Raw genomic sequence first — 15,308 nt, 5'->3', positions numbered from 1 at the left:
CTGTGCAATAACCTAACATTATAACAAGATATTTTGCAGTAAAATGCAGCTTTAAAACATCTGTTATCCAAGTGAAGTGATGACTCACAGATTCAGAGAAAATATTTCCAAACCATACATCTGATAAGGAGTTAATATTAAAAATATATAAGGAACTCAAATGACTTAAGAGCAAGAAAACAAATAATCCTATTAAAAAATGGGCAGGGGACCTGAACAGACATTTCTCAAAAGAAGACATACAGATGGCCAACAGATCCATGAAAAGATGTTCAACATCACTAATCATCAGGGAAATGCAAATTGAAAACACAGTGAGATATCAGTTCACACCTGTTAGAATGGCTATAATAAGAGACAAACAATGAATGTTGGTGAAAATGTAGAGAAAAGGAAACTCTTATGTATTGTTGGTAGAATGTAAATTGATACAGCCATATGGAAAACAGTATGGCAGTTCCTTAAAAGCTAAAAACAGAACTACCATATGATCAAGTAGTCTCACTTCTGGGTATATATCCAAAGGAGATAAATCAATATTTTGAAGAGATGTCCACACTCCCATGTTCATTGTCTCATTATTCACAATAGCAAAGATATGCAAGCAAGCTAAGTGTCTATCAATGGGTTAAAGGATTAAGAAAATATGGTGTGTATACACAATGAAATACTTTCAGCCTTAGAAAGAAGAAAATTGTCATTTGTGACAACATGGGTGAACCAGGAGCATATTATGTTAAGTGAAGTAAACAGGCACTGAAATGCCAGTATCATATGAGCTCACTTATATGTGGAACCAAAAAAAGCTGAACTCAGACATAGAGAGTACAACGATGGTTACAGAGGCTGGGGAAGAGGGGGGTGGATGAGAAAGGCGTGAGGTTGTTCAAAGGGTACAACATTCTAGTTAGACAGGAGGAATGTGTTTTAGAGATATGTTGCACAGCATGGTTGCTATAGTTAATAATAGCAGATTGCGTATTCCAAAATTGCGAAAAGAGTAGATTTTAAATGTTCTCACCACAAATAAGTATATGAGGTGATGGATATGTTAATTAGCTTGATTTTATCATGTAAAATCTACAATGTAAATATATATGAAAATCACATTAAACCCCATAAATATATACAATTATGTCAATTAAAATGAATTGAAATAATAGAAAACCCCCAAAAGAGCATGTTATCCATTAAAACATGAGAAACCAAGAGCCGTCAATAACTGCATGTTTCTAGTGAGACTACAGCAATTTCTCTGTGCACTTGCCAGAGGCTTCTCTGACATGTGGTCACCCTGGAGCCCATGCAACACCCTCTTATTGCCACAGGCTTCTGTGCTCACTGCATGGCCAATATGTGTAGACTAACTTCTGACAGTTTTATATTCTCTTTTAAAATTTTCCACATTTACTGTTGATCTCATTCTTTCTTTTTTCTGCACTATAAATTTCTCCAGCTCTACTAGATCATCCCACCAGTGTAAAAACATGCAATAGAATGTCACATATAAGAACAAAACACAAGAATCCTTGCCACCTCATACCCCTCTTTATTCTCGGTCCCATTTCTCTGCTCTCCTGCATAGCAAAACTTCTCAGAAAAGTGGCGAATGTTGTCCCCACTTTCTCATCTCCTGCCCCTCCTAATCACTCTAACAGGTGTCTGCTCACAAAAACTTCTCTTGTTCAGGTCATTAGTGATGTCCACGATCCTAAGTCCCATGGTTCTTTCTCTGTCTTTATTTGATTTGACTTCTCAGAGTACTTGATGCTCTCATTCTTGAAGCATTTGCTTCTCTGGCTTTTGTGGTAGCATGCTGTTCTAGTTTTCCTGTTTCACTGGCTGTCCTTTTCCAGTCTCTGTTGCTGGTTCTTGCTCCTCTGCTATACCCCTGATGTAGGTGTGCCCCAGGGCTGGGTTCTGGGCCCTCTTCTCTTCTCTGTCTATGCTCACTCCCAAGATCTCACCCACTTTTGTAGGTTTACATAAATTCACATGTAAATGACTCCCACATTTATAGATTCAGACTTCTTCTCTCCTCTGAGCTCCTGAGGCTGAAATCCAGCTGCTCCCTTGACATCTTAACTCAGGTGTCTAATGAGAGTCTTCAACTGAACAGGTCCAAGGAACTTTTGACTTATGCCATCCTCCAGTCTATTCCTCCTCATGTCTTCTTTTCCCCACAAATGACACTACCATCTATGGTGTGGCTCCAATTCCAGATTATACTAAAAAGTTAAGGGAGGTGTGCAGTGAGAATGGTGGCCATACTCCTTTGGGGTGCTGTCACCAGGACCAGTCTTGAGTCCAGTTCAGCCCTCCTTGTTTAGTAACATATGTCTCAGAACATGATATGCACAGCCAGTTCCACCCAACACTTTCACTTCCAGCCCCTTTTCTTAGGAGTTTTGGTCTCTTAATGGCTCTAGAAGCAGAGGAACTGAAGGCTAGAGTTGGCAAAAGTATTCTTTGTACTTCCAAAATTATATTCATGCAAGAGAAGTTGACTTCCTGGTTTTCTGGGTAGTACAATCCCTGGGTCCATATGATGTGGAGCTGGAATTGTGGATGGGGAATGGTGCATTTATGGAAATTCTTTCAGGGCAGTAGGTTTGTTTTGTTCCAATTCCATTCTCATTTTTAAAAATACCATTTGCTTTTGCCTTTTTTTTTTTTTAAATCATCAGGTGGGGAGTGGGAAAGTCTAAATCAAAGACTGTCATTCAGATGGTATTTTAGGCTAGAAATCCCCAATATAGAAATACAAATATAAACAATTAGGAGAAATTTATTTATACCCATGAGAATGGCAAAGTTCAGAAAGGTGGATCATACCACTCTTGTCACTGATGAGGGAGATGGAAATTTGCATGCGTACACTGGTGGGAGCATAACTGGTACGCATATTTTGGAAGAATCTAGTGAAGTGAAACATGTGCATGACCTATAACCCAGCAATCCCACTCTTGGGTATATATGTCCTAGATAAATTCTGAAAAGATGTGTACAAAGATTTCATTGTAGTATTTTACTTATGATAGCAGGGACTTAGAGGCAACCTAGATGCCCATTCCAAGGGAATAGATAGTTAAAGTGTGGTGGAGCATCTATAGGAGGGATATGCAGTGGAGAAGCAACAGCATAAACACATACAGCAACATGGTTAGATTTTCACAACAGTGTTGAGTAAAAAGCAATAGGAACTGGATGAGATTTATAACATATTATGACTTATATGTTAAGTTAAAAACATACCTACCAAACTTTTCCTATTTGATTTGGATATTTGAATATTAAAGTTTGTATGTTAAATATGTCAGAGATGGTACCCATGCTGGGGCAGGGGGTTGAAGGGGAAAAAAGCCCTGTAGCCTCTGGAGTCAATTCAGAGATACAGAATAATAATACGTCTAAAATTAAAGACAGAAATTTCAAATTTGAGATATTTTCCCTGTAAATTTTAGAAGGTTAGAGTTTCCCAAATGTAGTTTTTTTTTTTTTTTTTTTTTTTTTTTTTTTTTTTTTTTTTTAAGAGCTGCCTTTAAACCAAGGTTCATGCCCTGCTTGAGTAGGCTATGACTTTGTCTATGGCAGTTAGAGCTAGACTCTACCTCTTTTCTGCTCCCAAACTGCTCCGAGTTGCTTGTGGTGTGAAACCGGTATACACAATCAGTTGCCTTACTTTCTAGAGGATGAACCCCTGCAACTCAGTCATCCTGGTGTCCCCATCACCCAGCACAGTGACCAGCAGTGATCTGTACTTATTTGTCACCTTTAATTGCATCACTGTGTTTGTAGTCTTTTTGGTGTATGTGCTTGCCCTGGCAAGAGGCTCATCTGAGGCACTTCCCCACAAAAGGGCGAGCCTCTCCCACAGATACAGTATAATACTAACTTCCAAGAACATAACATGTCATATAGTCACAGGTATAAAAACATAAAATGGATTTTCCCGAGTGATGGCCAAATTTATCCCCACAGGGAGGCAGCATCTTTTCTACTTAAGAAGTACCTTTTGGGAGTGCTTTTCAAGTTAATCCAATCGCAAAAACATTGAATGCCTACTAAGTGCCAGGGGACGGAAGTCTAGGGGGCATTTCCATCAAGATGGCCAGAAGGCTCTAGATCGAGTGGTAAACAGAGCGTGGTACGTGGAGCACAATCCTTTCTGCAATAATAGTCATAATAGGAAATAATAAAGACTTACATTTATAGAATGCTTTAGACCTTTCAAAAGTACTTTCATGTCAATTATCTCAGTATGGTTTGGTGACCAAATCTCAGGCAGCACCTGTGATCAGGTAGATGTTTTCTTTGGAAAATGATCTCCAGCATTGGGCTATATATTTTTTAGGTTGCATGAGTGTGCGGGGGAAAGAGGCAATTGTCATATGCTTCCATAGAAGGAGATGAAGGAGCCAAGACTGGAAACTTTCCCATCCCTGGGAGTAAAACCTTACATCAGTGATACCCAATCCTGCTTATTGATGCCCCAGGGGTGTCTTGAAATTGTTCAAAGGAAATTAATTGTAATTCACTTCAATTTTCAAAATCCACAGATATGCTGCATAGCACAATGCTTCTGGGCAGGGGTGGCCCAGGGGAGGTGGACTGGAAGTTGTGTGTGTCAAAGAAGCTGTCAATCCACCAAAGAACAATAGCAAGCTGAAACTCCCCCAAATTTGGGGGAGTGATTAGTCTGCGTTTGCACCTGCAGGGTAGGCAGAGGCAGAAAGGGTTGATGTTGATTCCTGAAAAAGTTGAAATAGCTTCGTTGGTGACCAGAATGACATCATGCTCTCAACAGAGGATGCCCTGCCTGGGGCCACTGCTATTAAGACGCCCAGCCTGGCTGGACACCATGGCTCACTCCTGTAAACTCAGCACTTTGGGAGGCTGCAGTGGATCCAGGCTAGGGAAGACCTTGGATTGCCTGAGCCCAGGAGTTCGACACCAGCCTGGGCAACCTTGTGAGATCCCTGTCTCCACAAAAATTTTTTAAAAATTAGCTGGGTGTGGTGGCTCATGCCTATGATCCTATTCAGGAAGCTGAGGTGGAAGGATCACTTGAGCCTGGGAGGTCGAGGCTGCAGTGAGCCATGGTCATGCCATTGCACTCAAGCCTGGGTGACAGAGCGAGACGACCTTGTTTCAAAAAAAAAGGTGCCCAGCTCTTCCCAAAGTCTGGAAAAGCAGGCTTCCTGGCACCTAGGGGCTATATCAAATCTGTGTTCCACAGTGGATGGCAAGGCTTCATTTGATCCTTATCATTTTTAATTGGCTAAGTTAAGAATTCATTGCTTTTTTTTTTTGAGACAAAGTCCCACTCTGTCACCCAGGCTGGAGTGCAGTGGCGCGATCTCGGCTCACTGCAACCTCCACTTCCCGGGTTCAAGCAATTCTTCTGCCTCAGCCTCCAGAGTACCTGGGACCACAAGCGCCCACCACCACACCCAGCTATTTTTTGTATTTTTAGTAGAGACGAGGTTTCCCCATGTTGGTCAGGATGGTCTTGATCTCCTGACCTCGTGATCCGCCTGCCTCAGCCTCCCAAAGTGCTGGGATTACAGGCGTGAGCCACCGCGCCTGGCCCAATTCACTGCTTTTAACATTTGTTGATGCCAAGAAAGTGCTACTGGAAGAACACAGTGATTGGTCATTCTTTTTCTTTCCTACCCAGATTGGAAATTCCAAGTTTGCTCTGTCATCGCATCTGGTTAATGCAGACACTCGAATCACTGTGTGTTCTGGTACTCAGAACTTAAAAGCCATCATATGGGATATGGGAGACTCACTGACAACTGGGCCTCAAAGGAATTTATCAAGCGCCGCCTCTGCTTTTCTCTTCCTGCCTTGCTGGGTTTGCATGGGAGCTAGGATTTGCGGGCAGCTGTAAGTGTGTTTGGGCTGGAGGCAAACTCTTGTGTCTTCTTAGCCTGATTCTACATAGCATAGTAGGAAAGGGGCCAGAGAAAGTGGCTGGCAGTAAGAGAGCCTCTGTTTTGAGAATGTGAAGCAGCCTGGGAGAGAGTGAGGGAAGAAAGGAGGAGAGCCGAGAGTTAGAAAAGCCTTAATTCATTTCATCTGACAGCTCAGAGCCAGAAATTGCCAGGTCTACTCATTTGCAGGTTGTGTTGTCAACACAATCACAGCATTTTATAGCCCACATGGACCTTGGACTCTGGCTTGCCATGTAATAGGCTGCAAAAAGTAGCAGCTCTGCTTCCCATCTCACTGGGGGCATGGGGAGAGGAGGATTTGGTTTAGGGAGGAAGGGTGGAGGTGTGAAGGGCACAGGTATGAGGGGCATAGGTATGAGAGACTCAAGTGTGGGGGGCACAGGTATGGGGGCATAAGTATGAGGGACACAGGTGTGAAGGGCACAGATATAAGGGACATAAGAATGAGGGACACAGGTGTGAAGGGCACAGGTGTGAGGGGCACAGGTGTGAAGGGCACAGGTATGAGGGACACAGGTGTGAGGTGCACAGGTGTGAAGGGCACAGGTATGAGGGACACAGGTGTGAAAGGAACAGGTATGAGGGGCATAAGTATGAGGGACACAGGTGTGCAGGGCACAAGTGTGAGGGGCACAGGTATGAGGGACACACGTGTGAGGGGCACAGGTGTGAGGGACACAGGTATGAGGGACACAGGTATGGGGGCACACGTATGAGGGGCACAGGTGTGAGGGACACAGATGTGAAAGGCACAGGTATGGGGGCACAGGTATGAAGAGCACAGGTATGAGGGACACAGGTGTGAGGGGCACAGGTGTGAAGGGCACAGGTATGAGGGACACAGGTATGAGGGAGACAGGTATGAAGGACACAGGTATGAGGGTCAAAGGTATGAGGGAGACAGGTGTGAGGGGCACAGGTGTGAAGGGCACAGGTATGAGGGACAGGTGTGAGGGACACAGGTGTGAAGGGCACAGGTGTAAGGGGCACAGGTGCGGGGGAACATGTGTGAAGGGTACAGGTATAAGGGGCACAGGTATGAAGGGAATGGATGTGGGGGACACAGGTGTGAAGGGCACAGATGTGAAGGACACAGAGCTTCATCTTTGCTCCTCATTTTGTTCTTGCGCCTTCTCTTTCCAGCTGTTACAGAAGTGCATTCCAGTGGGCCACCTCCCCACTTCTTCTGTTGGGGGCAGGCCAACACAGCCTATTGCCCAGATGGCAGGGTCTCAAAACGGCCTCCCAGTGACCTGGTTCTATAATATCCTAGAAGGAGTTGGAGGACATGACCATGTCCTGGTTCTTTGTGTTCAGATAAACTCAAAGGCCCTCAATTCCAAGCCTTTCCACATCCTGTCCCTTTCTTCCTTCCATTCCCCAGAAGACAGTGATTGGTGGGTCAATGGGCTCCACAGGTGATGTTCCACCCCATGGGAGAGAGAGCATCTTAGTGCAGCTGTGCCCACTGTCCCATACATGGGCTGCTCCCTCTGCAGGAAGTCTATCTCTGCAGACCAGCCTTGCTGTCAGGAGCACCCTGGTCACCCAGCCTCTCTGGCTTATTGTGCAGGAGGGGCAGAATTCTAAACCAAGGAGAAGAAAAGCCCAAATGGAGATAAGCTGGCCCAGTGCAGAGGGGCAGCATAACTTAGTAGGAAGCACTAGGCTAGAGTTCAAGTCCTGGCTCTGGCTTTGCAAACTGTGTACGTTTACACACACCACTTTACTCTTTTATCCTCAATTTCTTTCTCTGCAAACTATAGGAAAAAATCTCTACTTTCTCTATTTCACAGAACTAATATAAAAATATGTGAAAACACTATGCAAAATATGAAATACCAGATGAAAGTAAGGTGGTGGACAGAACTGTACAGCCTCAGGCTTCTCAACCAAAGATCCAGGTCCATTCCTCCAGTAGATGTTTGACACGAACTCCATTGTCTCAATTTCAACCTCATACTTCATGGTTTCTTTGTCTCTCCCTGGGTTTTCCCCATGGCGATAAGAGAGATCAGAAAATGTGCTCTCTCTTTGTGTCTGAGATATTGGAGATGACTAAGAAAATATCTTAAATGTATTTTGATGCCTGGTATTCTAAAACAAAGCCTGCTGCTGAGGAAAAGTACAAAGGGTGGTGCAGATATAAAAGGAGGCAGATAGCCTGCTGCAGGCAGGACCACAGTCTTATCACCCCACTACACAGCTATAAAGACACACAGGTTCTGAGGTGGCATGTCCTGCAGCAACTGTATAAGGCAGGGCTTCTTATCCCTGTTTTACAGATAAGATAATACTGAGGCTTTGTGAGCAGACAGAGGTCTCTCCAATGGTGAGGCCAGGATTTGATCCCAGGTCCATCAAACTCCAGGATCCATTCTCTTCCCCCTGCAGCACAATAAATGTGATTATGCATAGAATGTACATGTGACAGCTGTCATCCTGCATCTGCCTCATAGCAGGACTTAGTGCTTTGATGAATCCTCAAAATAATCTAGTTTCACAGTACACTGATGAGAAATGGAGCTTTTACTGAAGATTTTCTGGGGCCAGATGAGGAAGACATTTTGCATTAAACATCATCTAAACAAACTCCCTTTGATTCCTTGAATTCATTCTTAACATCTCTGTTCTTCTTTCTAATGCTTCTCTCTCAGCTCCACTTCCAGGATTGGTGCATCTATTTTTTCACACTCTTTTGCTTTGACCCCTTGGTATCTCCTCCATTGTTCCAAGTAATTCATTTCCCTCCCTCAGCATAGGCAGGGTGGCGGTGGCGGAGCAAAAGCCCTGCAGTTAGTTGACCTGCCTTCCTTTGATAGCAATCCAGTGAGCATCTGGGTTATTCTGGCATGTCCCCGGGTGGGGCTGACCAAAGCATTCACTCAACAGAGCAGGTGTCCTCCAAGGCTAAGGTGGACTGTGCTATTAAAAAAAAATAAGATTTTTGTTTATATTGTGTCATGTGGGAGAGAATGGAGAAGGAGAGGTAAAAGAGAGGGCGTAAGATACTGGAACTGCTATGGGGGGAAAGGGAGGAGGGAATTGATAGGGGGCATTAAAAGTTGAATTACAGGACTTGGTGATTATCTGGAGAAGCAGAGAAAGGAAAGAGAAGGGAGGACTCCCAGGTACTTGACTACAGCAGCAGGGTAGATTAAGATGGAGAATTCTGGAAGAAAAATGGATTTGAGATGGGTGAGAAGAAGAATAGTTTGGGGAAGATAATTTATTTTCTGAATGTAGGGCTTCCTTGCTATCTACTTGGGACCCTGCCCCTCCTGTCTGACCCCAGCAGATGCACTTTTTGCTTTAGTTTTAGGTCATCTGCTGATTCATCTGCTGATTCAGGCCAGCACCAGCTGGGGAGATGGGAGCAGCCAGCAAGCTCAGGAGCTCAGAACGTGATTCCCCAGCTCACCGCCATGATGAGTGCTCCGTAGACAACTGACTCTGTTTGGAGTCCCCTGGGGTTGCTCCCACCTCTGGGGTCTCCTCTTCCATTTTTCCCAGCAGTGGTTCCTGTCTCTTCTCTCTCTGTAAATTTGTTTGTATTGACTTCTGATCTTTCAGAAATTTCTCACATCTCTGGTTCACTGATGGCATTCTAGTTTTCCAGTACTAGTTTTAGATATGTTCCTAAACAAAACACAACAAAATGGAGGAAAAGAAAGAGAGATATGTACTGAGCCTACTTTCTTGATCAACTCTTCTATACTTACTTGTTTTCATCTCTCATTCCCCTTCATGACTTTGAATTTCTTAAGGGCAGGAATCCCTTTGTTTCTGAGCACTAATCAATTCTCCTTTTCCATGCACTGGGGAACTTAGTATTTAGGAAATTCTGTGGCTACTTCTTTTGTAATTGAAAACAAAGATAAAAATACAATACATAATCTTCCAATTCAAGATTTGTTTTTTCATGTATTTCCAAGTCAACACTATTCCTGAGTGCCTCTTCTGTGTTTAGCATGAATTTAAGCAAATGTGTGGAAAAGTGGAAAACTTGAACATACCAGATGACCCTGCTATTCCCCATGCTTCTGACCCTGGGTTTCAGGGCTGGAGAGGATGAAGGATGGGAAGTGAGGATGAAGGATGGAAGCGATTCTCTGGCCTGGAGGAAGTGCCTTGTGTAGCTGGCTGATTGGTAGGTGAGCTTCTGTCAGTCCTCCCCAACTTCATGTCTTTTCTGCATACTTGTCTTGTAATTGGCATTACACCAGCAGTATGAGGTACAACAGGTGATGTAGCACACAAAGGCCTTGCCCTCAATGAACTGGGTGGATCAGCCTGACACAGAGGCAGCAGTTGGGGAGCATTCTAAGTTAAGAGTTAAAAATTGTAGCTCTTGACAGATCTGGTCTCAAGCTCACCTCACTTGCTAAATTAGTGATTCATGCAGTAAGATCATTCAGATTCCAAAAAGAGAGGCATCAGTATGGGGAGAGCATCTTTGCACCTTTGAACGTGGCTCCAGAATTTCCACTGGTTCAAAAGAATCCCCAGCAACCCCAGTCTCAGGAGATAATTGCTCTTAACAGCGCACCACACTGGGCACCCTAGCACTCATGGACAGCAGAGGAATGTAAGGGTGAATACATATTGTTTTTTCTGCAAATGACTGTCACTCATTCATCTTGGAGCCCACCTGACAACTTGCTTTCCGGGTAAAATAGCATCATTTTTTCTAGGCTGGCTTCCTCTATGCTCACAGCTCCCTAGCAGGGTGACCTCAGATGTCTGGGGCAGTCTTAGGTACCTTACCAGACTGTGGTGTTCTTTGGGAGGACTTCCAGGACTGGGAGAGGATGTGGCAGGGGCCATTGTTCTGGAGTCTCCCAATATCTGTGAGGTCATCACAGGGGTGCTATCCTGCCCTTGCAGCACAGCTTAGATTTTGCCTTGGCCTGTAATAAAGATGAAGTAAATCCCTGCCAAAGGTCCCAGGCTTGCTTGGTGCCAAGGGTTTCATTCTGAGCACGTCAGCATACAGTCGGCCTAATGGATAAAGCTATTATAGATTATCTAATTAATACAGCAGACTGCTGTTTCATTACAGGGGCTGTGGACTCTGTCAGTGCACAATGCTTAGAGGTACTGCCATCAGTTTCTTGTTCCTGGCGTTGAGGTGGCTAATGTACTATATGAAGATTCAGAGGCATTTAAAAAGATGATCAAATGCCATGCTGAATTCATGTTTACAGCTTCTTGGCTTGGGCTCTCGAAATCTAGAAGTCCTTGGGACTGAAAGCTAAGAATTTGTCTTTGTTCAAATGCTGTCTGCTCAATCCCATTATTGCCTTCCAGCACATGCCCTCGGACACTCTCGTATCTTGTTGTCTGGTTGTAGAGCAGATTTTCACATGCTGGGAGACATCATGAAATGTGCCATTTGTTTCACTGAGAAAGCTCTTCTGGTGGCTGGTGGGGCTGTGGCACCTACTAGATCACTGTGTTATTTCCAGATCCTGTGTTTGGTGTAAATGGTACCTGATTTGTTTCCTATCTTTAAATTACAGTATTCTTAGGAGTGCTGTTCTTTTGAACTGCACCTGTTGGACTCTTTCTTAATCCCCGAAGAATCTGGGCCATTGTTTTTTAACCTTGTAATATTATCCTTCACTGCAGGGTGATTTGGTAAGGTTGCATTTCCAAGGTTCTTACATTCTTCCCAAATGTACCTCATTGCACAAGCTGCTACCAGGAGAAAAGGGTGCCTGGATTAGTCTCAGGGTTCAAATATCCAGCATATCAAGTTTTCTCTTAGGAATAGTTAACTGAGTAAAAGAAAACCTGCTTGTTATTCTATTTTGGGATTTCCTCCCCCCCCATAAAAATATAACTGTATTTAAAAGTTAAATCTAGACTGGGCATGGTGGCTCATGCCTTCAATCCCAGAGCTTTGGGAGGCCAAGGTGGGAGGATCACTTGAGGCTAGGAATTTGAGACCAGCTGGGCAACATAGCAAGACTTCATCTCTAAAAAAAAAAAAAAAAAAAAAAAATTAGCCAGGTGTGGTGGTGTGCCTGTAGTCCCAGTTATCCAGGAGCCTGGGGTGGGAGGATGGCTTGAGCCCAGGAGTTCAAGGCTGCAGTGAGATGTGATTGTACCTCTGTACTCCAACTTGGGCAACAGAGTGAGACCATCTCTTAAAAAGAAAAAAAAAAAAGCAGTTAAATCTATGTATAAATAGTAAAGCGTTTTAGTTTTTCTGTTACTGCCTTTACAAATGACCACAAATTTAGTAGTTTGAAAAACTACAAATTTATTATCTTACAGTTCTGTAAAGCAGAGACCTGGTATGGGCCTCCCCAGGCTAAAATTGAGGTGTGGGCAGACTGTGTTCCTTTCTGGAGGCTCTCAGGGAGAATGTGTTTCCCGCTCCTTCTGGCTGTTGGCAGAAGTCAAGTCTTGTGGCTGTAGGATCGCAGTCTCCTTCCCTTGCTGGCTGTAACCTAAGGGCTCTTTCATGCTTCTGGAAGCTGCCGCATTCCTTGGCTTGTGGCCTCTTCTCTCCATCTTCAAAGCTAGTAATAGCAGGTGGGGTCTTTCTCATGCTCTATCTTTTGAACTCACTCTTTTCTCTTCATCTCTGCTTTTAAGAGCTGGTGTGATTAGATAAGAGATTATGTAATTAGTCAGACCATGATAATGCATGATAAATCTCTTCATTTTAAGGTCAGCTGATTAGCAACCTCAATGCCATCTGCAATCTTAGTTCCCATAATTTACAGGTTCTGGGGATTATGATGTAGACATCTTTGAGGGGGACATTATTCTGTGGACCACGTATAATTTCTTCATAAACAAAATACATGTAATTTAAATTCTAGAGGTTACAATGGGGAGGAGGTAAATTAGCTTTTTTTGAGCACCTACTCTATGCCAAACCTCATGCTAGACCTGCACATGCATCCCCTCATTCTAACATCTCAACAACCAGATGAGATAAATACTATCCTTGTTTGATGATGAGTTAACTGAGGTTTAGAGAAATTAACTAACTTTCCTGAAGTCCAAAAGCTGGTAAACGTAGGAGTCAGGACGCAAGCTCAGGTGGCTAAGATTCCAAATCTGAATGTTGCTCTTTCCACCACATCATATTGTTTCTCCTGGGATCTCAACTAAGAGCCTCAGAAGTAATCACTTGTTTAAATGTACGTGTTTCCTCTAGGTTCGTTATAGTCTCTTTGAAGTCTGAGTTTGACGTAGATAGATTACTCATTTCCCCTACTCCAGCCTCTGATAAGCAGCAGACCAATTGTTTACTACCACAACCTGGGAAAAGAGAGACAACTGATAAAGTGAAGAGACTTTGTCTCAAGGCCTTTGGTGGGGCTGAGCTCTAAGTCAACTAAGTGGCTTAAAGTGGAACCAGGCATCTTATCCCTGCAGGGCCTCCCCTGGGTGTGACAGGTGGAGGGCATACCAGTCGGAAAGCTGGTCCAAGCCTCCTCTGTCCTGCTCATCTCAGCTGCCTGGGACTCTGCAGAGAGGCTGCCTTTGGTCAATTCAAGCTGCTCTGGCCAGCACGGTTGACTGGCACAGAATGGCCTGCAGTGGCTGTGCCAGCTCATTCATAACGGGAGGAGCTGTGCAGAGAAAGACCTTCCAGGAATTGAGGGTGCAAGGAGATAGGATGGGGCAGATATGAGTGGCAGGTTTGGTGGGGCCATTGGCAGGGCCACATCTGGAGGCCTCCCATTCTGTGAAACACCCCAGCAGTGTGTTAATTGATTTATTTTGAGTGCAGTTTGTTTGGATGCGGGTAGACTATTGATGCTGTGGCACTTTGGAAGCTCACATTTCCAAGCCAGAGATACTTCATTTGTGTCTGAATGAGAAAAATCTCAAGATACATGCCGTTCCATCCCTGAGATGCCTGCCACAGTACCAACTCATGGAGGCTGCAGTTACTTCAGTCTCATAGACACATATATGTGTGCTCACGTACACATTTTTAAATAATGTGATCAGCTTATGTCCTGCTTCAGTATTCTTGGTCTTTTCTTCCAGTTTGGGTACTGCTCTGACAGGCTGGCAGCACACCACAATTCTGTCTTTGCACATTGATTGACTTGACTCTGACATATCAGGATTGCAAGCTGCTAACTTGCTTTTAGGCCCTGGCTCCTGAGGAGTTTATAATGTCATTGGGATCTCTTCTCCCCCTTAGCTTCTGCATTGAGAGTCAGAAGTGTGCATGAAGTGGTGTTGGCTTCTTTCTGTTTGTATCCAGGAGGGTGAGAGGCCCCAGGAGAGCAGACAACTGGGGCTTCTTTCTGTTGCACAGCCAATGCCTACCCACAGACCACCTTATGTGAAGGTGCTAGGCTGTGAGTTCCTTTGTTTTATTTCAGGAAACATTGATTAAACATCTATTTTGGATATTCAAAGACAAAAAATGACCAACTTATTTCTCAATTAAAATGGCAAATGCAATATAGTGTTATCATTGCTATGGGGGGTGGGTGGGAAATATAAGGTATTATAGGGGCACAGGGGCACATAGGCACATAGGAGGGTGCCTATATTAGTCTGTTTTCACACTGCTATAAAGACATACCTGAGAATGGGTAATTTATGAAGAAAAGAGGTTTAATTGACTCACAGTTCTGCAGGCTGTACAGGAAGCATGGCTGGGGAGGTCTCAGGAAACTTACAATCATGGTGGAAAGCGAAGGAGAAGCCAGCATGTCTTATGTGGCTGGAACAGGAGGAAGAGAGAGAGCAAAGGAGGAAGGGCTACACACTTTCGAACAACCAGATTTCATGAGAATTCATTATCACAAGAATAGCAAGGGGGAAATCTGCCTCCATGGTCTAACCTCCTCCCACCAGGTCCCCTCCCCCAGAATTGGGGATTACAATTCAATATGAGATTTGGGTGGGGACACAGAGCCAAACCATATCAGTGAGTGCCCAACTCCATCTTGGTAGTGGATAGTCAGGAAAAGCTTCCTTTAAGAACTGACATACAAGCTAAACCTAAAAACAAAGCAGAGATTTTCAGGTGAAGAGGGATTGTGTGTGTGTGTGTGTGTGTGTGTGCAGAGAGGGTTCAAGAAGAAGGAAAGACAAGTTCTAGGCAGAATAGATGGCATGGGAAAACACCCAGAGGCCAAAGGTAATTTGGCAATTGAGAGAATTAGAAACCGAGATTATGGGTGGTTTTTAGCGCGCAGTAATATCATGGATGGAGGTATGGGGAGAGATTAGATTAGCAGGAACTAAAAAACGAGATAATAATATATAGGCCAGGTGCAGAAATTTGTGCTTTAACCTTAGGGAAATGCAGAGCTACTGAACAGTTGTAGAATAGTTTCATGATCAAATTTGGCTTTA

The 15,308-nt window shown here is 44.0% G+C and overlaps 1 protein-coding gene across 1 annotated transcript in view; it reads left to right on the top strand.

Annotated features, from left to right (window-relative positions):
- Positions 1-15,308, top strand: part of CACNA1E (calcium voltage-gated channel subunit alpha1 E) — a 503,244-nt gene that overhangs the window by 116,353 nt on the left and 371,583 nt on the right. The gene's annotated exons all lie outside the window — the stretch shown is intronic.

This window comes from Symphalangus syndactylus, chromosome 19 (assembly GCF_028878055.3).
Source record: "Symphalangus syndactylus isolate Jambi chromosome 19, NHGRI_mSymSyn1-v2.1_pri, whole genome shotgun sequence".
Classification (NCBI taxonomy): domain Eukaryota; kingdom Metazoa; phylum Chordata; class Mammalia; order Primates; family Hylobatidae; genus Symphalangus; species Symphalangus syndactylus.
Note: the sequence above shows the minus strand (reverse complement) of the source record. Positions and strands in the feature narration are given on the sequence as shown.